This window comes from Ambystoma mexicanum, chromosome 2p, assembly GCF_040938575.1.
Source record: "Ambystoma mexicanum isolate Mex_15411 chromosome 2p, UKY_AmexF1_1, whole genome shotgun sequence".
In the NCBI taxonomy this organism is placed as follows: Eukaryota; Metazoa; Chordata; class Amphibia; order Caudata; family Ambystomatidae; genus Ambystoma; species Ambystoma mexicanum.
The window spans coordinates 1,265,226,386-1,265,252,116 of NC_090923.1; the positions used below are offsets into that span (position 1 = coordinate 1,265,226,386).

Sequence of the window (25,731 nt, forward strand, 5' to 3'; positions counted from 1 at the left end):
GCTCTACGTGTTACTCTGGTGGAAGCAACAGCGGGCCAGTCCAGATCGACGCCCCCGTGGGAATCAGGTGAGCGTAACACTGCAGGAAAAAACAAACATGCAATAATCCTGGCTTTAATACAGTTAATTCAATCAATTGAAGCTATAAAAATCAAACATGCAATTGGTAATGTTCATAGATATTAAAACAAGAAAAGATATATATATATATATATATATATATATATATAACTTGTTCATATTTTTGTAGATGTGTTTTTATATTTTATTATATATTTAGATATACATATATGTTAATCTTCTGATCACCTTTAATTTTCTTCTTTTTTTTGGTGATCTATTTGATTTCTTTTTTCTTTTTATATCATTTTTTTATTGTTTGTACTTTTTATAAGTAAGTAATTAAAAAGAAAAAGAACATCAGCTCAAAACAAATATGAGTCCATACCAGTGGCATCAGTAATTGCGGGTCTGGTGGTAACCCAGAAAGTCAACAACCCTACCCATACGAAAGGTAGAATATTAGACTGGATCGCTGACTCTAACTGTACTACAGTCATCTCCTCTATCTCGCCTTTATCATGGTCTGACCACTCATTAGTGTCCTTTGACCTCCTAACCTCCCAACCATCCTCTACAGTCGTCCCCATGGCACCTTCATGCCCCACAAGAAATAAAAAGATTATGACAATAGATAATGTCATACCCGCTATTCTTCCAACCTTAAACGCCTTGCCTGACAATCTAGACCCCGGCACCTTAGTTCACGAGTATAACAAAATTATGACTGATACCTTGGACAAAATTGCCCCACTTAAAATGCGCACAAGTAAACCCAAAGCCCATCCAAATAAATGGTTCACGCCCGAACTCAAGGCCTTACGCCTCACCAAGAGAAAATATGAATCCAACTGGAAAATATGTGCAACTGCTGAGAACAAGGCTAACCTAATATCTATCTCCCGTCAATACAAAAACGCAGTCTGTCTGGCTAAGAAAAACTCATACAACGATCGTATCGCCAATTCTAAATCAAGCATGAAGGAACTCTTCTCCATCCTAAAGGAACTTGAGTCACCTATTGCCATACCAGACACTTGCACTAAAGATCAGACCTGGTGTTCTGACATCCAATATGCTCTATCTAATAAAATCACTACCCTCCAAAACAAAATTCAACTGAAAAAAGACTCGCTTAAACTCCCTACACTGTCACCACCTAAGGCGATCCACATGCCTCAACATACCAAATTTTCCTTCACCAAAACTTCCACACTTGAGATTGAAAAAATTATCCTCACCCTCAAACCATCCAACTGCAAAGGTGACATCTGCCCAGCACAGCTAATAAAAGACGCTGCCAGAGACCTATCACCATTTATCTCCAAACTGGTCAATGCATCCTTCTCTACAGGCATCATCCCAGCTAATCTAAAACAATCCTGGGTGCTCCCGTTGCTTAAAAAGCAAACTCTAGATCCTCTTATCCCCACCAATTACCGCCCAATCACTACAGTTCCGTTTCTACTAAAGATCCTGGACAAAGTGGCCTATATACAGATTCAAAACTACCTTGAACTGCACAAACTACTAGGAACTAGACAATCTGGCTTCCGCCCACTACACGGAACGGAAACAGCCCTGATTGACTTAAAGGCCCAAATAGACGAACTGAGAGATCAGGGCAAGACAGCCCTCCTCCTCCTACTAGATCTCTCAGCTGCGTTTGATCTTGTGGACCACAAAGTCCTCTGCAAACACTTGGACGTTGCCGCTCACTTCTCCACCCAAGCCATCAGTTGGATAGAATCCTTTCTAAGTGAGAGAACTATGAGAGTCTTTTCCCCTTCGGCAGCAGCTGACCCTATACCTATTACTTGTGGAGTCCCTCAGGGATCCTGCGTCTCTCCGACCCTCTACAATATATTCACCAAACCTCTGTTCGACGATCTGGACAATCTCGGTATCACCTACACTAACTATGCAGATGATACACAGATTCTCTTCCCACTTTCTGGGGATCACAGCAGGGATGGGGAGTTGGTGAATAGAGTGTATCTCATCATTCAGGCATGGATGGCCACTCACGGTCTTTGCCTGAATGATGATAAGACAGAGTTGATCATTCTGGGCACACAAGCTAATATTAACAAATTGGGCCCGGATTACTCAGCCTTCAGCATAGACGGAAATGCCATTAAAGTCTCGAGGGAAGTAAAAACACTTGGTTTCTATCTCGACTCTACCCTGTCCTTCACTAAACAGGTAAACTCCCTAGCCTCCACTACTGCCTACACTTGTAAATTGATCAGAGCAGGCAAGCCCTTCCTGTCCAATACCAGCTGCCTAATCCTGGCTAGAGCCTTAATTCTTTCCCGACTAGACTACTGTAATGCCCTATACAGTAGCGCCAATAAAGCCACTACCCTAAGACTTCAAATTCTACAAAATAATGCTCTTAGAGCTGCATTAGGAATAAAAAAGAGGGAGCATATCTCCTCGACTAGGCGGCAACATAAATGGCTCTCTACGGAGAATAAAATCCAGCTAAAAATGATCTCATTAACCCATAAGGCCTTAAATAATGCAGCTCCCAGCTACTTAATGGACAAAATAAAAAGAAAAACTTCTAATAGACCCATGAGAGTCGCCAATTCCAATTGTTTGGCAGTACCTAGATTCAGACTCGCCAAAATTGGTGGCGCCTGCTTCCCTGTGAAAGCTGCTAACCTGTGGAACGCCCTGCCACCTAACCTAAGAGCTGACCAACCCTTCCCCCATTTCAGAAGGAACCTTATCAAACACATTATCGCCAACAACGACTTAACACCCGAACACTCACAAGTGTAGTCCGACCCAATGCACCCTGACGTGACATCAACCTTTATGCTTATTACCGCAAATCCTGTATATTGCTAACTGTACATTCATGTAAATACGGCAAATCTTTATCTGTACATTCTTGTAATTTGTGCAATATGGTGTAATATTGTAAATTCATCTATATAACATTGTAACATTGTAAGCTTCGCATATACTTGTTGCTGCGCCCGGTAACCTAAGGGTCTGGTGCGCAATATAAATAAATAAACAAACAAACAAACAAACAAACCCTGCCGGTGCTACCGGCGAGTTGCCGAGGACCCATAATAATTTCCCACTGCCTGACTTCCAAGTGCCACTGGGCCATTATACATTTGTTCATCCCCATTCCCATAGAGTCCTGTGGGAATCTATGGGAGTGGGGACAGGGGAGCACAGGCACCGTTAGTAATGGTATTGGTTCTACCATGACATGGCTGCTTACCATGGTCGCTGGGCCCGGCAGGGTCAGACGTGTAGGGCACAGTGGCTCGGGCAGGCAGACTTGTAGTTTGCTGGTACAGAAACAAGGGTGCCGGTGAGCTTACCGGCACCCCAGTGTCCGGACCAGCAACATTATAATGAGGCCTAATATCTGTAAAAATAATAAAATAAAATATGATGTTTAAAAATCTTCAAACCAAAGCGAGAGTTCAGTCAGAGTATCCAGTCAGACTCTAGTTCAGGAAATGGTCTTTGGTGAAATAAACCTCCATCCTCAGCAAGTAGGATTTCCTTCTGGGGTGAACATCTTCACTCACTTTTTAGGTCCAGGTTTTTTTTTTTCCAGTGGACTCCTCTCCAAGGGTCCTCCGAAGATCTGGCGCACTCCAACTCTGAGTGCTGGCGGGATAATCAGTTAATTTCTAAAGCAAAGAGAAAAAGACAAATAAAGGATCAAGTACATCAATCCATTCACTTTTCCCCTTTTCATTTAGATACCTGAAATCAAAAATGAATTATGCATAAAAATGAAGATTATACACAAAAATAAAATATAATGCAGCAAGAACATCTTTTCAGGACCATCTGAAAATAACATGGATCAAGTACAAAAATAAACCAGCATTTTTCCAGGCGTATGTTTCAAAAACAACCAATCTCAACTCGGCATCTAATGAAAAAAGAATACAACTTAACTAAGCAAATTCACTTCTATCTAAAATACCAGCCAATCTAGTCATACTTACCCAATCTACTTCCCACCTTTCTCATCATTTATATTTATGTTCATATACTTTGAAATGGTTTATCTATGTACAATACCCCTTTCTCTTAGTTATTTGTTTATATATTTACTTCTCAAACACTTAGGTCTCATATTTCCATTTATGTACTCACCCGTTTCATCCCTCCTTTTCTCACATATCATTATAAAGATATACAAAATTACCCACCCGATGTAGCTCTCATTTTGACTTCGCACACTCCAATTTGATATTTTTCAAAATACTTACACCATAGCAGGTATACAGGTGTGTCTATTTGACATACAAATATTTTATTTTCAGAACATACCTACATTTGTCACTCCCTGATTTCTCCAATATTTTCTAGCCTTTTAACTTCATGCTTCGGGTGGTAGGGCTTAATCTCGATAAAATTGACAAATTGTTCCACTGTTAACTGAATACTTATCTACAATCTCAAATGGACTGCACCATGATGCAAGTCATTTGATGTTTTTATGTTTACCTTTTGCAAAAGTTAATATATATACACCTGGTCATCTACTTCATATTTTCTCACAGATGTCTTTCGTAATATGACTTAGGACTGTCAGCAACTTTTTCCAAGTTTTGCTGCGCTAATGCAAAAGCACATTGCAAGTGCTTTCTCAGTTCTTCCACATATTCGTGGATGCATTTACAAGCACCTGTTCATTTGTTCTTTCAAGTAGGTATTGTGGCAAAACCATTTTTATAACTGTCAACATTTGGTGGGGGCTGATAGGAAGTCACAGATCTCAATTAGATCCTGCTTCAGCTACAAACATTTTTAACATGTCAACTATTGATCTATTACACCATTCGTCTCCCCCTGAAGAGGCGGGCCGGTAGGAAATGTGCACGTTCATTTTCACTTCCAAGGTGTGCCACATGTTTTTCCTTACTTCACTAGTGAAAAGACTTCCACAGTCAGAATCTATTTTCTGAGGTAAACCAAATCTTGAAAAGAGATGATTGAATAACAAAGTAGCCACATTTTGGGCACTGCAGTCTTGGGCTGGAATACAACCCACCCATTTGGACATTAAAAAAATGACTGTCGACATATACCTGTTTCTCCTTGCTGATCTTTGCACAGGCCCTACAAAATCGACGTTCAGATCGGACCATGGGAATGTCAAACCTCTTTTCATTAGTTTGTGCTCCGTGAGTTGGGAAAGCAAGCCGAAATCACACACACACACACTAAACATCCTTTTGTGTAGAGTTCTAAATAATGTGACATGTCTGGCCAATAGGCATGATCTTTTAAAATTTCAAGGCACTACCCATTGCATTTGGCCTGTCATGGATTCTTTAATCATCAGCCCATCTTGTAAACTAATTATCTTTTTGTTTTTTTTTATTGCACCCTCAATTCCTCTTTCCCTTTGCAGTCCTCTTTAGTCAGAGGATTTTGTTCTGCATCTAGCAAGTGGTTGTAGAATGGGCCTAAAATAAGATCCTCCTTTTGTGCCCTAATCAAGTCTTGTTCAGGAGTATTAAAACGCCACTGTGCCATGGGCTGATCAATTGATTTCAGAGATTTGGAGTGTGCTATTGCAGCCACCTGGATTTCAACTTATATTATTTAATTCAGACTTTTGGCACCACCACGTCAGTTTCTTTTGCTTTGCCTCCATATAGACATTCTGAATTGACGGCCTGACATACACAACCATCAAGTCTTTTCCAGGCACATCATCAGGGCCTTTCCTTGCTCCATTATGCTGCACCCAATTGCTTTTTTGATCTAGGGTGAGTATTTATGATAGCTTACTAATGTTCATTTAATCACAATCGTTCTTACTAGTAACTTCAATGGTTGTTAGTCCTTGTTTATAATAAAAAAAACTTACTTACTCCTTTTAATTTATCCAATCATAACTATGTGCAGCATTAATGTTCATGATTGACAGTTTCTGGCACAGTAAGCATAAACATTGTTGTTTCAGATCCAGACATATTGTGAATTTAACTTAAGGGGTGCCCATGATTTTGAGCGCTGAGAGCACATGACCGTATCTTGTCAGGTTAGTACAGTGGTAATAGTTTCTTTGCACTTGGAGGCAGTTAATGCAGGTGGTGTCCCACTCTGTTGTGGCCATGGTGAAGGTTCTGCTTAGTCTTCTGGACTTAGTCTTCTGGACTTAGTTTTTTTGGGCCTCACAAACCCTTCCTTTTTCTTTTTCACTCTGGAACATTAGGAACACTTTGAGATTTACTTTAATGATGTGTTTTATTTTATTAGCTTGTTTAATTTGTGACAATTGTATGTTGGAAGGATGGGTTAGTTAGTATTTGTGAACGTCAGTAGTGGGCAGTGCAATAATTTGGTATACTTTTTCTATTTTTTTCAGTTCCTATATTGCATCTACTATTTCTCCTGATGAAGACGCTGTTTCAATCATTATTTTAACGTCAAAACCGGTTGAGAAGAACATTCTGGGATGTGATCAGTTATAGTTTGTTGACTAGATCCTCCCTGTTAAAGAGATCACATCTTGTACAATTGTGATCAGATACAATTCATGTGCTATGAAATAGCAAGATTATGTACAGACAATCAGAGTGGTTCATTACATAAACTCTGAATCAGTTTTCGGATTTACTTTTATTGTGGTGTGGATGAATGACTGTCATTGGTATGAGTGGTTAAAGTATGAATGATTACATTTGTGCGAATAATGCCTTTGCCTGACAAAGTAGGCAATGTTTGTGTGAAATTGCTTGTGATAAATTCCATATGCAGAAATAATGTATCTAAGTAAATACATTTTGATACATTTGAAAAAATAAAAACGTCCTCTGGACATTTTTTCAGTACACTCTGGTACACTAATACCCCGGTCCAGAGCGTGGGGTTTTCCTGTGTTTTTCAGTGCGCAAGCCCTGGATGTAGCCTTTTAGCCTGCATCAGTAACTGGTGGTCTAGGATTGTTAAGTGTGGTTCGAGTTGTTCGGCACATTGGCATGGCAGTACTGCATGGCTTCCTGGGCTGCCACGCAGTGAAGATGCCACATCTTCCCTCTCTCGGAGCAGGTCTGTATCTGGTGTCAGTTGACTGACGAGTCCCGCAGGGTGTACCGTGGTGTTCTGGTTTGTGCTCCTGACAGCTGTCCAGTAGCCTTTGAGTGTGATGTCGCTAGGAAAGAAAAGAGAAGACTGAAGGGGATCTCATTGAGGCATGGCATGAGACAAAGGTGGAAAGTGTAGAAACAACCTGGCATGAGGGCAGGATGTTGGATCCTGTTCGACTGCCACCATCAGCCTCAGGTGCAGGGCTATCCATTGATTACTCCCTGGTGGGCCACCCACCCCCGGCAGAGAGGGGTTTCTTCACCTTTCTTGACAAGACCAGGTGATTGGCCTTGTCATAGTGTCTACCCACTTTGAATGAGGGCAGCCATTAAAAGAAGTAGGAGCATAGGTACAGGCCATTCCTAGTCAGTTTGCTTTCCACCTTTTACCCATGGACAATAGGTCTCAGAAAATGCCGAGTGTTTACTGCATCTATGATGTTTACAAAAACAAAAGACTCTGGTGTGCTCATGTAGAGGCAGACATTTTGTCACAGTCATTGGGGGTCATTATGGGTGTGGCGGTGCCGGAAGACAGCCGGTAAAAGTGGTAGCATTCCATTACCACCACTTTTCCCACATTGAAAAACTACAGGTTGGCTCGTGGGGGGGGGGGGTTGCCTCATTTACCACGAGAGCTGGAGGTAAATCAGGGCCCCACCAGCAAAAAAAAGCCAAAATTACTGGCACTGGAAATACTGTTGCTGGTAATACTGGTAATTCCCCCTGGAGCCCTATGTGACTACATAGAATAGGGAATGACTGCCATTGGCGGTACCTGTAATATCCACGTAATACTGGGGTATCAGGCACTGGTAACGGTCAGTCTGTTTGCCAGAATCCCACCATATTTAATGGCAGGATACCGGAAAACCCATTTTGACTGCCATAGACTAGGAAATGCATCTTATGGACAAAACAATGATTTAGTAGGAGGTACCTGAAGCTACCCTGCAGTGGATTTCCAATGGCATACACACCCGTAGTACCCTCTTTTTTTTAACTGCCATGTTACTACTTCTTCTCCAGTACATCCAGCACTCAGACATGCAACTCCTTACTGTGCACTCATGGATATGTGATGTAAACATCAAATGGACAGCGGCAAAGTTATGAGTACTCTGAAAGCTTCACAATGGTTACTCACTATTTATACCCATAATCATGAGAGGTCACATTCAGAATACTGTGCATGTTCATGGTTTGAAAAGGGTAGTAGTTACAGATTATTATGTGAAGTGATGTAATTCTAGAAGCACCATACTAAATGTCAGCACTTGAACAAACAGAGATATGTGGCTGGAGCCTGGAAAGCAGCTGACCAAGATAGCAATATAATCAAATCATGCCATGCCAACCTGCATTGGTTATTTAAACATACAAACATCCAAAACAGGAAAATGGCCAGATCCATTGTGAAGAAGGTCACTTGGACCTACATGAGAAAGTATCCAATCTCTTTAGCCAGTGTTTGCTTTTGTGTTACTTTGTGTTACTTGTACCAAAGGGCAGAAAGATCACCTGAGGATGCCAAGACTCTACACCTTTGCCACCTGGCACAGCTAGCGTGTGATTACACATTTCAAACAGTCCCCCGAAGGGTTCCTCTCACTTGTCTTCGGAAGGTGCTTTCAGGCAGTTCTGACAAGGTTTCATGGAACATAGTAGAAGGGTTCAGGATAGAAGCTGCTGCATACTGCAAAGGTGGGAAAAAAGCATTCCATGCCCCAGTGCTTTATCAAGGTGACAGTGAAGGAGAAAATGGCAAGTATCTAAGTAACACAGTGTACATGCAAAATGTATTGTTTGTTTTCTTGTTTATTAATTTGTATAGCACACCAAAGCCAAAGGTAGCTGGGCGCAACAGAGAAAAGAATACATGGATACTTAAGCTTAGTTACAAAAGAAAGACACAGGGTACATGAGGACGACAAAATTTGCAAATAAATAGTAGAGCAAATCTTGTGCGTCAATATACATATGTACAATCATCGACGTTAGTGTCCAGGCAAGGTTCAGGGGCCGGGGTAGGTCACAGTGAATCTTAGGAGTCATTGGAGTGTAGCTATCTGAGAATATTCCATCTGAAGCTGTGATAGGATTGGTCTATTCTGATGTCAAGTGGGAGAGAGTTACAATACTAGGCTGCCTTAACCCGGAAGCTACCACCGCCTGTTTTTTTGCAGCCTGTATCTTGGTGTCAGTAGGCAGTAGGAAGTAGAGGCTCTGGTAGGATGGACGATGTTCTTCTTACTATTCTCGCTGTAAGGTAGGGGGGACCTGCATTATTGAGGCATTTATATATTAGTGAGGCTATTTTTAGAGAAATCCTGTTGCTAATTTTTAGCCACTGTTGTTCTCTTCTTACCTTAGAGGTGTGTTCTTTAGTAGGTAGATTGAGGGCAGGTCTCAGGGCAGGTCTCAGGGCGTTATTTTGCAAAGTTTGCAGTTTGTCAATATTGCATTTGTTGGCTCCTGAATACAATGCATTGCAGTAGTCAAGTTTAGAGAGTATTAGGCGTTAGCAAGAATGATGCAGCTTGCTTGAGTGAGGAATGCTCAGCATGCCCCGATGATCTTGCAGGTGTAGGGGTAGAGGATGCTAGAGAATGTACCCGTTTTTTCAGCGTAAGGGTAGAGCCGAGGTGAAAACCTAATGTGTTCACTACTTTAGCAACTGTGATTATGTTGCCGTCAATGTTGAATGAAGAGTAGTTGGGTTTGATCTTTAGGTTAGTAGCAGAACTGAGGAGTAAGATTTCAGTTTTGTCATAATTCAGGCAGAGGCCATGATTGGCCATCCAAGCCTGAATGATGAGGTATATTTCATTTACCAAGGCCATATCAGAGACAAAATTGCCCAAAGGGGGAATGAGGATCAGGGTTTCATCTGCATAATTAGTGTAGGTGACTCCCAGTCTGTACAATTTGTCAAACAGGGGCTTGGTAAATATATTGTACATAGTCGGCGAGATGCAAGAGCCTTGGGGTACTCCATAAGGTATTTTAATGTGATCTGCTGATGCCGATGTGGAAACGACTCTTATGGTGCGGATGTTCAAAAAAGATTGGACCCGAGCTATGGCCTCATTTGAGAAATGGGCCGCCGATGCCAGGTGTTTACACAATACTGTGTGGTCCACCAGGTCAAAGGCCGCCGATAGGTCAAGGAGGAGTAGCATGGCCGTGTTTCCCTTGTCATTAAGCCTGTCAATTTGGGTCTTGAGGTCAATCAAGCCTGTTTCAGTGCCATGATGTGGCCTAAACCCAGATTGGCGGACACCGAGGAGTTGGTTAGATTCGAGATAGCACTGGATTTGCGGGTAGGCTATTATCTTGAGAAGGAACGGCACTGTGACGGAAAGATGTCATTATTAAGAGACGGGAAACTGTGTGGAAAATTGTGTTTTAAAGTAAAAGAAAGACCACATGGAAAAAAATAATTTGACCTGAAAACAGTCAATGGAAATAATAAAATAGGCCACTCTCTTGTGTTCTATACCAAAGAGTCTGTTAGAAAACTGGAGCATGCCGACAGTGTATTGGAGTAAGTAAGTGCACCCTCCTTGAGTCATGGGGTGTAGAGGAGGGGATGAACAGACATCCTTAGGACAAAGATGGTCTACAATGGCTCAGTTCCTCTAACCTTTTTATTTTAAGCGGATTTGAGAGCAGGTCTTCCTGTGAGCAGGCGATTGATTCTAGTTGTTCCTTTTTTTGTAGCCCATGCTGTTAACATTTTTGAGCCCCCCGTTTTGATTTCGGTCGCCATCAGTTTTTACGGGGTTGGTGAGTCTGGAAGAAAGATTTTTCTATATAAAGACATGCTGTGTTTTCCACTACGGCTTTCAGAGAGATTAGCCCCAGTTCTTTCCTAATTGCCGTTAGTGAGGTTGATTTGCGGACCAAGAGCAATGATCTCCAGAAAAAGGCTTTGATCGTTGGCCAGATTTTGCCTGGGAGCATGGGCATAGCCTCAACACCGTATGTCAGCCATGGAATAACTTTTGTTTTGTAGTATTTTAGTGCCGGATGCTGGATGGCTGAAAAGAACAAACTCCTGAGCCATCTACCGCCCCAGCAAAGGAAACACAACGATCCAGGGGCAATTTATAAAAAATTTCCCAGCAGATCCTTGAGACAGCTTTTTATAAAAGCGAGGCTGAATTTACTCCCGATTTATGAGATCTTACACATTAGAGGCATCAGCTCAACAAACATCTGCAGGCTCTGCAAAGACGCGGAGGCCGTGGAATCAGTTAGACACCTACTTACATCGTGTTTAGTATTAAAAAATATGATACAATCTTGCTTGTCAACTGTCCTGGAACCTTCTTCTCTTCGCGAGGAGGAGGAGGCATGGTGGCCACGCCTAATAAGCGGACAAAAAACCTCATGGTCAAAAATCCTGCAACATGCTTTCATGCTGACAGCACAAAGAGAAGAAAAATGATAAGCAAATGGCCTGTGACGATAACAGAAATGTAAACAGATGGTCAATGTCAATAAGGACAAGATTCAGTTACGCGTTTGTTAAAACCAAATGGTTTTTGGTAAACACAATCAAATTTTTTTTTTTTTAAATGCTCTGTTGGCCACTAGGTTACAGGAGACACAGAAGGAAAGTACATTTTGTCGTATGAAGGAGTCAATCGAATAGTTCTATAAAGAAATTTGGTGGACCCGAGATGGGGCAATGAAACAGCAGGAATGCAACGGTCACTGATCAAACATATTGAACTTTGGTATTGGCTCAAAAATTACGCTCACCTCAGTAGTCTGAAAACATATTAGTTTGTAACATACGTCTTATGCACGTTCAAAAGTCCCCAACCATATTTGAACAGTGCCCATCCGTGAGACTTTTGCCGTTTTATCCTACTATTGAGAATGGCTCATCTTCCTGTTCTTAGAGTGATGGATATAATTGATTAAATATCTTCACAGGACCGCGACTGTAGAATATGTAAAAATAAGCTGAGCACCTCTTAACTAGATGGTCTGATATGCAAAGTACATATCAATTACATTATGGAAAATACGTACATAATCTGGAAAGTATTGGGGAGAATCTATTTTGGTATAACAGCATTAACACCACTAATTTCAAAATGTATTTCTCCTTATACAAAGTCTGGATGAAGATTCAAAGTCTGTTGGGCATTAAGATCTAAACATTTGAACATATAAGACCTAGAACAATCTTAGAGACAGCTTATCTGATGAAGTGACTGAGGATGGAAGTCTCCTATAAGGCTATTGAGAAATCAATGAGAAGTAAGAAATGGGAAATGTATAGCGCCTAGGTCAATTAATAGAGCTTAATTACGTAATATGCTCCAACAGTCGGACATGGTATGAATTCTTAGTATGCTGAGAATGACCACCAATTCTCAGGTTGGTTTAGGCTGAATAGAGGATGGGCCTTGATACCTATATCTTATTTTATTGAGATTCTTCTTTCAAAATGAATTTAGACGTTTTTATTGATTATGGATATGTAAAGATATTTTAACAAATGACAGACTGGATTAAGTATATCTAGGCTTATTTCAATTTATTTTTTATTTTTAAACAGTCTATTCTACTTATTACATTTGTATGTTTGTAAGTTTAAAATTGTGTATTTCTATTCTGTTTTATATGTATAATTTATTTAAATTTAAACTATATCAAATTAATAATTAAATAAAAATATTGTTACACGGGATGTAGGATAATTAATGGATGCAACAACTTCATTGTACTACTCTTAAAGCAAAAAGTGGAGCAGTTTCTTAGCTATGCAAAAAGGTTAATTGATAAAAAATAGAAATGTTGAACAATTAGAACCTGCCATTACTTAAGTCTGATCCTGAAATACTGGTTGCCATTTGGTACATCTTATTCCGAATTGCTCACAAAGGATATATAGATGATTCAGCCAAACACAAACTATACTTTTCTAACCATTGATTACTGGTGGATGGAGTCACCCACTTTTTCACAAGCCTCCCCACTTTTTTCAGAGGACTCCTTCTTAAGCTAATTTCTGGTGACACCACATTCAATTGGTATTGGTTCCCCCACTTTTGAATTAGGACTTGACCGCTGAGATCCTCTGATCCAACTGTTTTCAAGTGGATTGGCATACAAGGAGTCTGGTGATTTTCCCACGGCATCTGTACGAATGACTTCTTTTGTATGGGTCCCCTGCATTGTTTACATTGCTTCATGCCACAAACACGACATGACTAAAAAAATCAAAGAATTCTATATACCCTACGGCAACTAGGATACACAGAGTTGTTGTTTTTTGAATATGAGTAGTACTGACACTCCCTCAGGAGGTACAAACGCAAGCACTGGCATGGTATGCTTCTCTTGATGGCAGAGAGAAGGAGGTGGCCAGCGGCCGAGAGTGGCAGCACTGTTGGTTGCTTGTCATTTCTGCTGCATTTCAAGGAAGGAGTTATCCTGTGATAAGGTCTGACTTGCTAAGTGAAATTATCTATTATTCACCTGAGAGAGCAATATTTAAGAGGCAGGCTAGTGGAAGTGCAAGTGGAGTGCCTGGATGGAAGTTTCTGTGAGGAGGAAGAGCAGGATTTAATGATTTAAATTATCTAGAGGTTTCTGAGGAAATGACAGTTGAAAAATATTAATGAAACAAAATCATATGGTTTTATGCAGTTATTATTCAACGATTTGCTCTTTTGAGCTATTGTACACTTTTAGTTGGGGTAAGGGGACATGCAACACCCATCCGCTTGGCAATACCTCTATACATTGCTTAAAAAGCTCATCCTTGCTAGTTGATGCAATTTAGCATGAAAATAAGGCTTCTTCTAGACACAACACAAGATGTCCATATGAAAGGATACATGCAACTAGCTAGTTTACTTAGTCAAGCTAATCTTAACATACAACACCCCCACTCGACTTTGGGCATGCCAGAGAGCAAGCATACTACAAACTATTCTGTACCATGCAGACAGTAATACTTTGGGTGAGGATGTGGATCAGTGTACTACAGTGGAGTGCAGCTCAGTCTTTGCCCAAAAAGACAATGCATGTTAGTGTGGCAGTAGTGAATCCCTGTATTGTTGGAATTTCCAGTAGTCGTTTACCGTGCTGGATCTCTGTGCTGGAGGGGCTAGGTGTGGCAGTAGCAAGAGGAAAATGCAAATAGCATGCAATGATACACTGAAGACCAATTAAACATCTCTAGGCTGTCCCCTTTGTTACAAACAGAACAAGTACTACACACATGAACTAAGACTTACAGAAATGAGAACTGCATGTTACTGCATGGTGCTGTAGGCCTCCCCGATATAGGGTAGGATATTACTATGCATGAAAGCTCCAGACAGATATCATTGAAGAGCCTGCTGGTCCCTTTACCAGGCCCTGCTACTCGGTTTCTCCACCAACCCCCAGTTTTCATGCATTCCAAGCATCTACTTGAGGATTCCAGGCCTGCTAAAGCAGACAGCAATGAGGAGGTTGCTGGTCAAGTGACCAGTCCCCCATCTCAGCTACTCAGGCCCACCACCATTTCACGTGTCCTCTTTAGGCATCATCATGGTTGGTGTCCTCACCAAAGGACGGACAGACAAAGACAAGGACCTCACCTGGTTGTGCATGTTCAGGTCTGAGAGGGCAAAGGGTCAAACACACTATCCCGCATTTCACATACAAAGTAGTTGCTACTACTGCTTACCAAAAGACATAACCATGTGTCTCCTCTCTCCACAGTCTAACCCCTCTAGCTAGGGTTCAAATGGTCAAGCACCCTTGGTGGCTCCAGCCAGATACCGTAGTAAAGATCAATATCGCCCTTGTCCCCATCCAACACCTATGGACTATGGGCACATGCCCCACCTTGCTGATCATTGCTCACTCAGCAGTCGCTCACGCCACAGAGATTGTCAACCTCATCTCGTATAACAACCTTGATGCCCTCTTCATCACTGAAACATGGTTTGGCCATATTACCCCCATTTGACATTCTATTACGCCCAGTCTACAGTATCGGACATGTCAACCGGCATGCCAACCGGCCAGGAGTGGTAATAAGCATCTATATGCTCCATCATCCCCTCTACCAGGACAAGCTATTTTGAATGACTTGCTTGCCGGTTCCCTTTATGTCAAAAGGAATCAATCACCTTCCACTGTATCTACATGCCACTTCAAAGGAGTGACTCTTTCAGTAACAAAATCTTCAGTATACTCTCCTCTGCCAAATTTGTACACATTAATAATGTCTATCTCATAGAATTTAACACCCCCCCCCCCCCCCCCCCGAGTCTCACGCTGGTAACCAAACTCAAAGCATGCTTTTTGCCCCGACCGGATTAATGGACCTTAATCCCTTAAGTGCCATGAGCGAGTATTTTCGTAATGAGTTCCTTTAAAGAATCATTATAGGCTCCACCCACTCCCACACTTTAGTGGTTATAAGGAAATTGTGCTCTCCTCGATGCACAACAAAGGCAACACACTAGACCTCTTGTCATCATGCCTTCATCACCTGCACAGACCATATCCCTCTCGACTTGTCTGACCACTCTACCATCACACTGTCAATCACCCATTCGACTACGACCAATCAAGGTCAGGCTAAACACCCCCTCACTCATTGCTGCTCATTCAAAACTTTCCTGGTCAATGATCTAGAAGTAAACTTTGTAGATTTCCCACCACAGGAAATGTCTTGACCCAGACAGAATTATTTACATTCCCTGCTAAGACGAAACCACCCACCCCTTGGTAAACCCCAGAGCTTTTCTCTGGAAAACGCTCAATCAGAGCCCTAGAGAATCTGTGGTGCAAAAACCATAAAACTGGAGATCTCATCAACCTCAAACCTCCCTGTGCGAAATGTAGGATTATAATTACAGAGGCCAAAGATGCTTACTACTCCACCACCATCGCTGCAGCATCCAACAGGAGCAAATCCCGCTTTGAAATAGTAATTGAAATTGCAATTCTTTATTTATAAAGCGCTTATACACAGATGAAGTGCTTCAAGGTGGGAAGGGAACAGGGGAATAAAGCTATCATTAGGTCTTTAAGATTCCAAATGATCTTAACAAAAATAACAAGCATACTAGGCCAGAGGCATGTCTACCAGTGCAAGTGCATGACAGGAGGCATGAGAGAAGGGGCGGGGGGAGGGCATACAATCAATAAACTACCATACTATGCCTAACAACTTGTCAGATAGTGCTAGTGCATGATAAAGAGTGGGGAGAGTAAGGGGACTGGGGGGACATGCAGAACAATAAGCTATCGTACTAGGCTTTGCAATATTTCAGATTGATTGGTGGTTGGTCAACACTAATACTCTATGCTCGAGTATTTCAGGTACAACCAAGCAAGGGAGGGGGACAGAGTGAGAACAGGACAGACGGACTTGCTAGGCTAGGCCTAGTACATTCAAGGTCATGCAGATGCGCAGACAGGAAGTGCGAGGGAGGGGGGCACAAGTGTGCCGAGTCCAGCAAGGGCCTGCGTTAAGTGCAAAGTGGTTGCCCCTCAGATGGAGTGATTCCGAGTGCAGTAGTGCCAAGCAGAGTGCAGAGGTCTGCAGGCAAGTGCAGGAATGGAGGGGGAACCTGGGACAAGTGAGGCTCTAGAGGTGCACCAGGCGACCAGTCAGCAAACTGCACATGTTAGGAAGAAAAAAGAAGGAGGGAAGTAGGGGAGAGGGAGAGAGAAAAACAAAGAGAAGAGGAAGGCCTTGAGAAGTTTCCAGAGTCCCAGAGGTAAGCACCTGCAGAGGATAAGGATCTACCTCAAATCAGCTACAAAACTGCCATACTCCAGACAAAAAGGAACACCTATAATGACAGAATCACAAAGGCTAACTATAGAACATAAGAACTATTTACCATCCTCAGAGAATTAGAGTCCCCTGCGCCCCCACCAGAAACTTGCACTAAAGATGCAACCTGGTGCTCAAACATACAAAAAGCACTTCATGATAAAATTGCCCTATTACAAACAAAAATCGAAACAAAAAAAACTCAGTCTGCCAGACAATATACAATTGATAGCCTCCTCTTCAACTCACTGCAGCCCATTCGAGTTTACCCCCGTCTCTATCAGATAAGTAGAGGAAATAATAAATAGCCTTAAACCATTGAGATGTCAAGGGGACATCTGCCCAGCAACAATTATCAAAGAGGCTGCAGAAGTACTTGCGCCTTACATCACTACAATAATCAACGCTTCATTTGAAAAGAGTACGGTCGCGACCAATTTGAAAGATGCTTGGTCCTAACTTTATTTAAAAAAACTACCCTCGTTCCCAACATACCAACTAACTGTAGACCTATTGTAAAGACTGGTAGGGGGTGTCTGTACTTCTGCTCTCTATATGGTAGAGGAGAGGCACAGCGGACCCCAGCCAAGATTCTCTATAAGGTAGCAATGGACGAGCAATCAAGGCCTAGCTTCTCAGGAGGTGATGCGGGCTGGTTCTTAAGTACAGTGTAGTCCCCGAACCCCCACAAAGGAATGTCCACACACTGTATTACTGAAAACACAGTCTTTATATAATTAATATTCAAAGGTATGTACAAAATCACAATAACGCACTTTGTACTCGGAAGTCAATAATAAATACCTACAATTCTAAAGTGGTACCACTAAGGTTAACAAATCTTGTTAAAGTGCATCAACTGTACGGTTAAAATGTCACACAGATTAATAACGAGGAAACCAGCAATAGAGATAGGCAGGAACGTAAAATGGTTGGAACAATAGGCAGAACACTGACCCCTACTGCTAGGCGCAGTTCTGAGTGGAGATCCCCCCCCCACCTGGGCAACCTGTAAATAAAGATATATCACACAAGCCCAGTCCATATGTTCAATAGTCTCACTTCTTTCTGTTAAGGTTTTACCCCCCCCAATGTACCTGGTGGAGTAGAGTTCCCCGACGATGCGTCGACCGATCCTTCTTGAGTGCCTCCCTTTCAGGCGGGAGCCATGGATCGTCAAGAGGTGTCGGGGAACTTGGCGTTCGGTGTCGGGGAATCGACGGCCCTTCTTGAGTGCCCTCCCTTTAAGGTAGGAGTCACAGGTTGTTGAACTTCCGACGGTAAACAGGGTAAACTACGGCAGGGAAGTGACAGCTTCGCTCCTAGCGGTGCTCGTCGACGACATACCGTTGGCGTCCTGCAAGGAGGAGGCGTGCGGGGTACCTCGGCGACGATAGTTCTGGACCGCAAAAAAATGATGAACTGTGGCCCAGCAAGGGCGTCGAGTCTTCGGCGTCTCTGTGGTCTTTATGTGCCCGGGAAACCCACCGGTGGATGCTCCTCGGCGCGTCGATGGTCGGGCCTTCTCCAGCGGGAGACAAGCGGATGACGATGCAGGCGAGAGCGTCCGATGATCAATGGAAGTCCTTAGGCAAACGGGAGCACGGCGGCTCCGGTCGGCGACGGCGGTCGTCGACAGTGGCGGACAACAGTCCGAGTGCTTCTCCTTGGAGTTCCGCAGCAGTCCCCATAACGGGTCGGCAGCCTGTCGAAGGTCTGTCTACCAGGGAGCGTTGGCAAAGATCAGCTGTGCACAATGGTCCCTCGTAGCTCGGGAAGAGGGCGCCTTACCAGGTCCTCTCTGGGTCAGTCCTTGGAGGCACAGCAGCTTTCAGATTGTGACGGAGAGCAACAGCAATTCTTCTCGTCCAGCAGCGCTTCAAGGTCAAGCGTCAGTTAATCCAGTTACTCGTCGTAGTGGACTTCAGCTTCTGAACACAATTCCTAGCAGTGAGAGGTCCCCAGATATACTGTTGATCTCCCATTCATTCTGCTGGGTCACACTCAAGCATCCAATCACGACTACGGGCATTCATGCAGGCAGGCAGCCAATCAGGCACACAAGGTATTCAGGCCATTCACTTCTCTCCAGACACTCACAACAAGTTATGTGTATTGGGACAAGTACCGAGCCATTCAACACTCCAAGTTGCATTCATACCGGTTTCGGGCAGTGTTGTCTCAGTCATTGTGTCAACCACCAGATACTAGATACCCACAACACAGAATGCATATTCGTCACACACTCTATTCACCCAGGTCCCACCCACAGGAGGTACCCACAACATACATCACCGGGAAGGCTCCAGCTAGTCCGGCCGGGCTTTCACAACAACACCATATATGGCATTTCCACCCAACAGCCAGTCAGGGGGAAGGGAAAGAGTCAGGGCTTCCCAGGACTTTGGGAAAACAAGGTAATGGGTAATAGAAAGCAAGAGGCCACGGGCCATCTTGTTTTCCATCAGGAATCAACTGATCCCAATGGCAGGGCCGGGTATCCCAAAATGGAGGATACTCCGCGCACCTGTCAATTTCAGCATGGAGCTGCCACCAGCCCATACCCTGCTCTGCGGGCCACCCACAGATGCCCAAAAACATACACTAGGGGCACAGGGTTGTACCCCCACCCATGGGTGCCATAAGGGTATCCCACGGGTCTGTTCACCAAACCAAAAGAAAGAGAGCTGCACCTCCAGGAGTCCCACATGAACTCCTGTGCGGAAAACACGACAGAACACACGATAAAAAGCAGTAAAGGACAAGGATACGGAGGCCCTGTCCCTCCGATGCATTTCAAGCATCACAGTCGCCCCCCCCAGACTGAGGTGGAGGGTGCCTAATCTCCCACGGGATAGACACCCTCATCCAGACGGTCAACATACCTTCTGGAAAGGCCATCTGCATTATCGTGACTCTTCTCGGGTCTGTTCTCTATGGTAAAGTCTAGCCCTTGCGGGCTAATGGACCACCTGAGCAGTTTCGGGTTTTCACCCTTCATCTGCATAAGCCTCTTCAGGGGCTTATGATCTGTGGACCTTGAAGGTAGACCCCGTAAGGTAGGGCCTAAAACGCCTAAGGCTCCAAACTGTACTAAAACATTCCTTTTCAACAGTAGCCCACCTAAGTTCTCTACCCTTGAGTTGTCTACTGATGAATATGATAGGATGTTCTCTCCCTTTTGTCATCTAACTGGGACAAGACAGCTCCAATTCCGGTGTCGCAGGCATCCGTCTGGACGATAAAGAGCCGGCTGTAGTCAGGCGCACACAACACGGGTGCCCGACACAGACTTTCTTTCAAGCCATCAAAGGCCCTCTGACAGTCTTCAGTCCAATTAACCTTCCTAGGCTGCTTGGGTGAAGTCAGAGCTGTCAGTGGGGCAGTTATGGTTCCATAGTCCGCCATGAAATTGCGATAGTACCCAGGGAGGCCCAAAAAGGCTCTCACCTGGGTTTGAGTAGTGGGAGTCTCCCAGTCCTGTACATCCTGTACCTTACTGGGGAGAAGTTGGATTTGACCCCCTTCTACCTCATGACCAAGATACATGACTTTCCCCTGAGCTAATCTGGCACTTGGTGGCCTTGATAGTGAGGTTAGCCCTTTTTAAGGCCATCAACACTCTACCCAGATGTGTCAAGTGCTCTTCCCAAGTGGAACTGTAGATGGCAATGTCGTCTAAATAAGCCACACAAAAGGCTTCCAGCCCACTGAGAGCATGATTGACCAATCTCTGGAAGGTGGCAGGGGCATTCTTCAACCCAAAAGGCATGATCCTAAACTAGTAGAGTCCCTCTGGTGTTGAGAACGCCGTCTTTTCCTTGGCATGGTCCGTCAGAGCTATTTGCCAATATCCTGAGGTGAGGTCAAAGGTGCTCACAAATTTGGCAGCACCTATGGTGTCCACGAGCTCATCAGCCCTGGGCAATGGGTGCGCGTCAGTTTTGGTGACGGCATTGACTCCTCGGTTGTCCACACAGAACCTCCAATCCTTGGTACCTGCCTGGGAACAAGGACCACTGGACTGGACCAGGGACTGGTTGAGGGTTCAATAACACCCAGATCCAACATCTTGGTGACCTCAGCCTGGATGTGGTTCTTAACCGTATCTGACATTCGGGAGCTCCTGCTCTTGACAGGCACGCTGTCATCAGTGTCAATCTCGTGCTTACACCATGGTGTAAGGCCTGGCGTCAGTAAAAACGGAGAGGCATACTGCTGGAGCTAAGCCCTGCAGGCCCTCTGCTGCTCGGTTGTCAAATTTGGAGAGAGCTGCACTCCCTCCACTGAGCCATCCTGACGGTTGCTATGTAACAAATCAGGAAGGGGCTCACTCTCATCCTCTGAAGTTAGCAAGAGACATGAGGCTTCTGCTCGCCTGTGGAAAGGCTTGAGCCTATTAACATGGAATACCTGAGGGGCTACCCCTGGGATTCCCACGTCAACCAGGTAATTGACCTTGCCCATCTGGGAGATTATCCTGAAGGGTCCAGTTCATTTATCTGCCAATGCCCGAGGCTTGGTAAGCTCCATCACGAGGACCTCCTGTCCCGGAGTCCAATCCACTTGCGATGCTTTAAGGTCATGCCAGTATTTGTTCAATTCCTGGCTGGCCTTGAGTCGCTGTTGCTTGACCCATCATTTGTGTCATCCTCCACCTGAGGCCTAACACATAGTCCCCCACTTGCTTGGCAGGACCGGGAGGGGTGGCTTCCAAACCTTCTCTGATCAAGGCAAGGGGCCCCCTCACGGGATGTCCAAAGAGTAACTCAAAGGGGCTGAAACCAACACCCTCTTGAGGTACCTCTCTGTAAGCAAACAGCAGGCATGGCAGGAGGAGATCCCATTTCCTCCTTAGGGGCTCTTCCAAAGCACCTAGCATTCCCTTGAGGGTTTTATTAAATCTCTCAACCAGACCATTGGTCTGGGGGTGGTAAGAAGTGGAGAACTTGTAGGTTACCCCGCACTCTTTCCACATGGTTTTCATGTAACTAGACATGAAGTTGGATCCTCGGTCAGAGAACCTCCTTGGGGAATCCAACATGGGTGAAAATGCCCAGGAGGGCCCGGGCAACCACCTTGGCCGTAACAGTCCGAAGGGGTATAGCCTCAGGGTACCTGGTGGCATGGTCTACCAAAACCAGGATGAACCCATGTCCACCTGACATGGGAGGGTCAAGGGGACCGACAATGTCGATGCCCACCCTCTCAAAAGGTGTGCCAACCACTGGCAATGGCTGCAGTGGGGCAATGACACTGCCTCCAGTCTTGCCAGTTAAGTGATAAGTTGGGCAGGTCCTGCAGTGGGACTCCACTTCTACTCCCATCCGAGGCCAGTAGAAATGGGTAGAGAGCCTCTGCTTAGTCTTCTTGGTACCAAGAAGACCAGCCAAGGGCACCTCATGCGCCAACTGCACTAGGAAGGGCCTGTAAACCTAGGGTACCACCAACCTCTTGAGGGCACCAGGTTCAGGCTTAGTGGTTTTACTAACAAGGAGCTCACCCTCCCAATAAATCCGGAAAGTCCTAGGCACTTCACCTTGTGCCTGGGACAGGGCCTGTTTCCTCAGACACTCGAGAGAGGGACACTCTCTCTGTCCTGTACAGAAGTCTGCCCGGGAGGGTCCCCCTTCAGCTAACAAGCATTGAAGATCGGGACGATCCTCCGGGTTGAGAACCTCTCCCACAGGAGAGTCTTCTGGCTCTTCCCCCACAGGAGTTAAGACAGGGTTTACCACTGGAACCAGCCCGTCCGGAGCATGGATCCCAATGGGTGCTGTAGGAACAGCAGGAAGAGAAGGGGCTTCCCCCACAAAGGTGGCCTTCTTGCTCTTCCTTAGTCGTGCCTTAGGCCGCGCCTTCGGCTCGGGTACCTGACTCACAGCCAGACCCGGTGTCACCTGTGATCTAGTGACCGCAGCAGCAGTCATGGGAAGACCATCTGCGATCAATCCCAACTCGACTAGACCGTTACCTAACAGAATGTTAGCAGGGACATTGTCCTGAACCAGGACAGGAAGCTTTGCTGTCTTGTCTCCAATTACGAGTGTGACTCGGGCTACAGCCGATAATTTGGGAGGCCCACCAGCTAACCTGGTGGCTCTCAGAGGAGCATGTACATAGTCCTCTGGCTTGAGCAGGCTCCTGTCCACCACTGTCATGCTTGCCCCAGTGTCTCTCAAACCAGTAGAAGGCTGGCCATTCAGGAGGACACTTCTCAAAAATCTACGGGTGTTCTGTGGGATAGTCGCCAGTACTTCCGCGTACTGGTCCCAGGCCCCAAGGGACACTAAGGAAATCTCTACGGGAGCACCAAAAGTGATTCCGGTAGAGGAGGGGAGGACAGTGGCCTCCACCTCAGACATGGAGTAAGGGTAGGTCAGGCTGGCAGCCTGTACTACGAGTGCCTTACCTTTACACTTGGAGGCACCCCTTTTGTGATCAAGAGCCCCACAGTCCCAACAAGTGCCGGGAGTGCGGGGTACGGTACTGGAACCACCAGGTGCCTGCTTTGCAGCAGGTGGACCACTACTCTTATTCCCACCCACAGATGACTTATCCCCACTAGATTTTTGGGTCTTAGGAGTGGAGGGTTTAGGTTTATTCGACTGACTGCTTTTGGGACTCCTCAGCTTTCTGAGAGGCCCCCTTTTCTTTGTCCTTGTCCTTCCCACTGGAGTCCTTAGGGGACACCCGGTGGCAGACCCACTTGTCAGCCAACCTAGCCAGCTTAAAGGGATCCAAAATGTTCTGGTTAGCAACATACTGACGCAGCTCGGTAAACTGGCTTCAGAAAAATGCTCAAAAAACAACAGGTGGGACAATTCAACAAAACTTTTCACCTTGTAACCATCAATCCACCCCATCATATTCATGTGCGCAGCACTCACCCAGTCAACCCAAGACACATTCTCTCTTTTCTTAAAATCCCTGAACCTTTTAAGGTATTGGGTAGGCGTCTTGCCAAACTTGGCAATCAAAGCAGATTTCATACACTCATACTAAACCCTTTCTTCCACACTCAGCTTCAGAATACAGTCATATCCAGTTTGAGGCACTCTGCTTAGCAAACACTTAGCCCAATCTCTTGTCAACATCATGAATTGCACAAGCCATTTCCAACGCTTCAATCCATTGGAGGATATCAGAACCCTCCGAAAACACACCAACCAAATCCTTCATAAATTTAGTTGCTGGGGACCCGACACTCTCACTGGGTTTCGCTGAAATCTCCACTCAAGCTTTCTCTAGCTGGATTCTCTGACATTCAGTGTCCTTGTCTTTGAGTTCAAGATCCCTATTCTTGAGTTCAACTTGTTGAGCCAACTCCTCTTTCTTAAGTTCAGCATCCATTTCCAACTTGCGATATTCATCCTTAATAACTCAAGTTCCAAGGAATTGCTGGGGTTCGGAACAGAGGCAGCAGGAACGGCGGCATTCCCACAAATAGATTCAGTAGAAACCCCAGGGGCAGAGTCCTCATTGGTTGCATCCCCCCCCCCATCAAGAGTTTCACCATCCGTCTGGTAGTCCACCAGGACAGCTATCAGCTCAGCCCTAGAATTATCCACAAAGTCTAACCCCCTGACTTCACAAGCGCTATGGAGAGCCTCTAAGCTCATCCGAGTCAATTTACCATTCGCAATAGACTCCATTTCTTGTAATGCAGTTATTTTGTACACACCCAAACCTTAATCTAATAAAGTGCAGATATTTTGTAAGTGGCACGGTTATACACTGATTCTTAAAACCATAAGCATCCCACCGCTGCCACCAGTGTAAAGACTGGTAGGGGGTGTCTATACTTCCGCTCTCTATATGGTAGAGAGGCACAGCGGACCCCAGCCAAGATTCTCTATAAGGTAGCAATGGAAGAGCAATCAAGGCCTAGCTTCTCATGGTTTACAAATTTGGTAAACTGCATGCAAACCTATGCAAACTATAAGTTTACAAATGTTTACGCATGTTTTAAACCTTTTTGTAAACCTTTGGTTTACATTGCCTTTACACATAAGTAAACCCTGTAGTTATGCAAGTCCATTTGGACTTAATGTTCCAGAGATTTGTAAACCCTAAGTTTGCCATGGTTTACAACTCATGAATGCTTTGTAAACCTAATGTTCCCTTAATGTTTTATGCACACTTGAACATTTCATTTACAAAGAAAACTTATTTGTAAACCTTTGTAAACCTAGTGTACACCTCAAATTTGTCGATGTTAGTAAACATTTGGTTTACACCATTTACTATTGTAAACCTACTGTACACCTCAAAACTGTCATTAGTAAAGATTTGGTTTACAGAATTTGCAATGTTTGTAAACCTTTGCAAATAGTGTTCAGTTCAGTCTTTTGAGTGCACTTTTACTTTATTAAATAGTAATGTATACCCCTTAAAACACGTTTTAAAGATTGTTTTTAGGAGTTTACTATCAAAATGTCATAAATACAGACCTGGAATCTACTGCAGTAGCTGTTCTCCCCTCTCTGCAGTGACATAGAAAAGGCACATATGATTTGCAGAAAATAACTTGGTTGTGCATCACACCTAAAAATAAGGTTACACAAATATTGAAAGCCTCTCAACCATGTATGCATGCCAACATTAGAATTCAGACATCACAAAAGATGTTGAGCCATACAAAAACATGCAAAACAATAGCAGTGTTCAAAATTGCTAGGAGCTATTTAGACAATGCAGGCAAGTGGTGCTTTACAAACACGGTTATGTAATAGCAACTGGGTAGGTTTGGGTATGTGTATAAAAGAG

The 25,731-nt window shown here is 44.3% G+C and overlaps 1 long non-coding RNA gene across 2 annotated transcripts in view; it reads right to left on the minus strand.

Moving 5' to 3' along the window:
• Positions 1-269: 269 nt before the first annotated feature.
• Positions 270-25,731, minus strand: part of LOC138567408 (uncharacterized) — a 36,148-nt gene continuing 10,686 nt past the window's right edge. For both annotated transcript variants that reach the window (XR_011302197.1, XR_011302196.1), the window contains 2 exons: positions 25,416-25,509; positions 270-3,728 (listed from right to left, as the gene is read on the minus strand). This is a non-coding gene — a long non-coding RNA (uncharacterized lncRNA). The remainder of the gene's footprint in view (positions 3,729-25,415; positions 25,510-25,731) is intronic.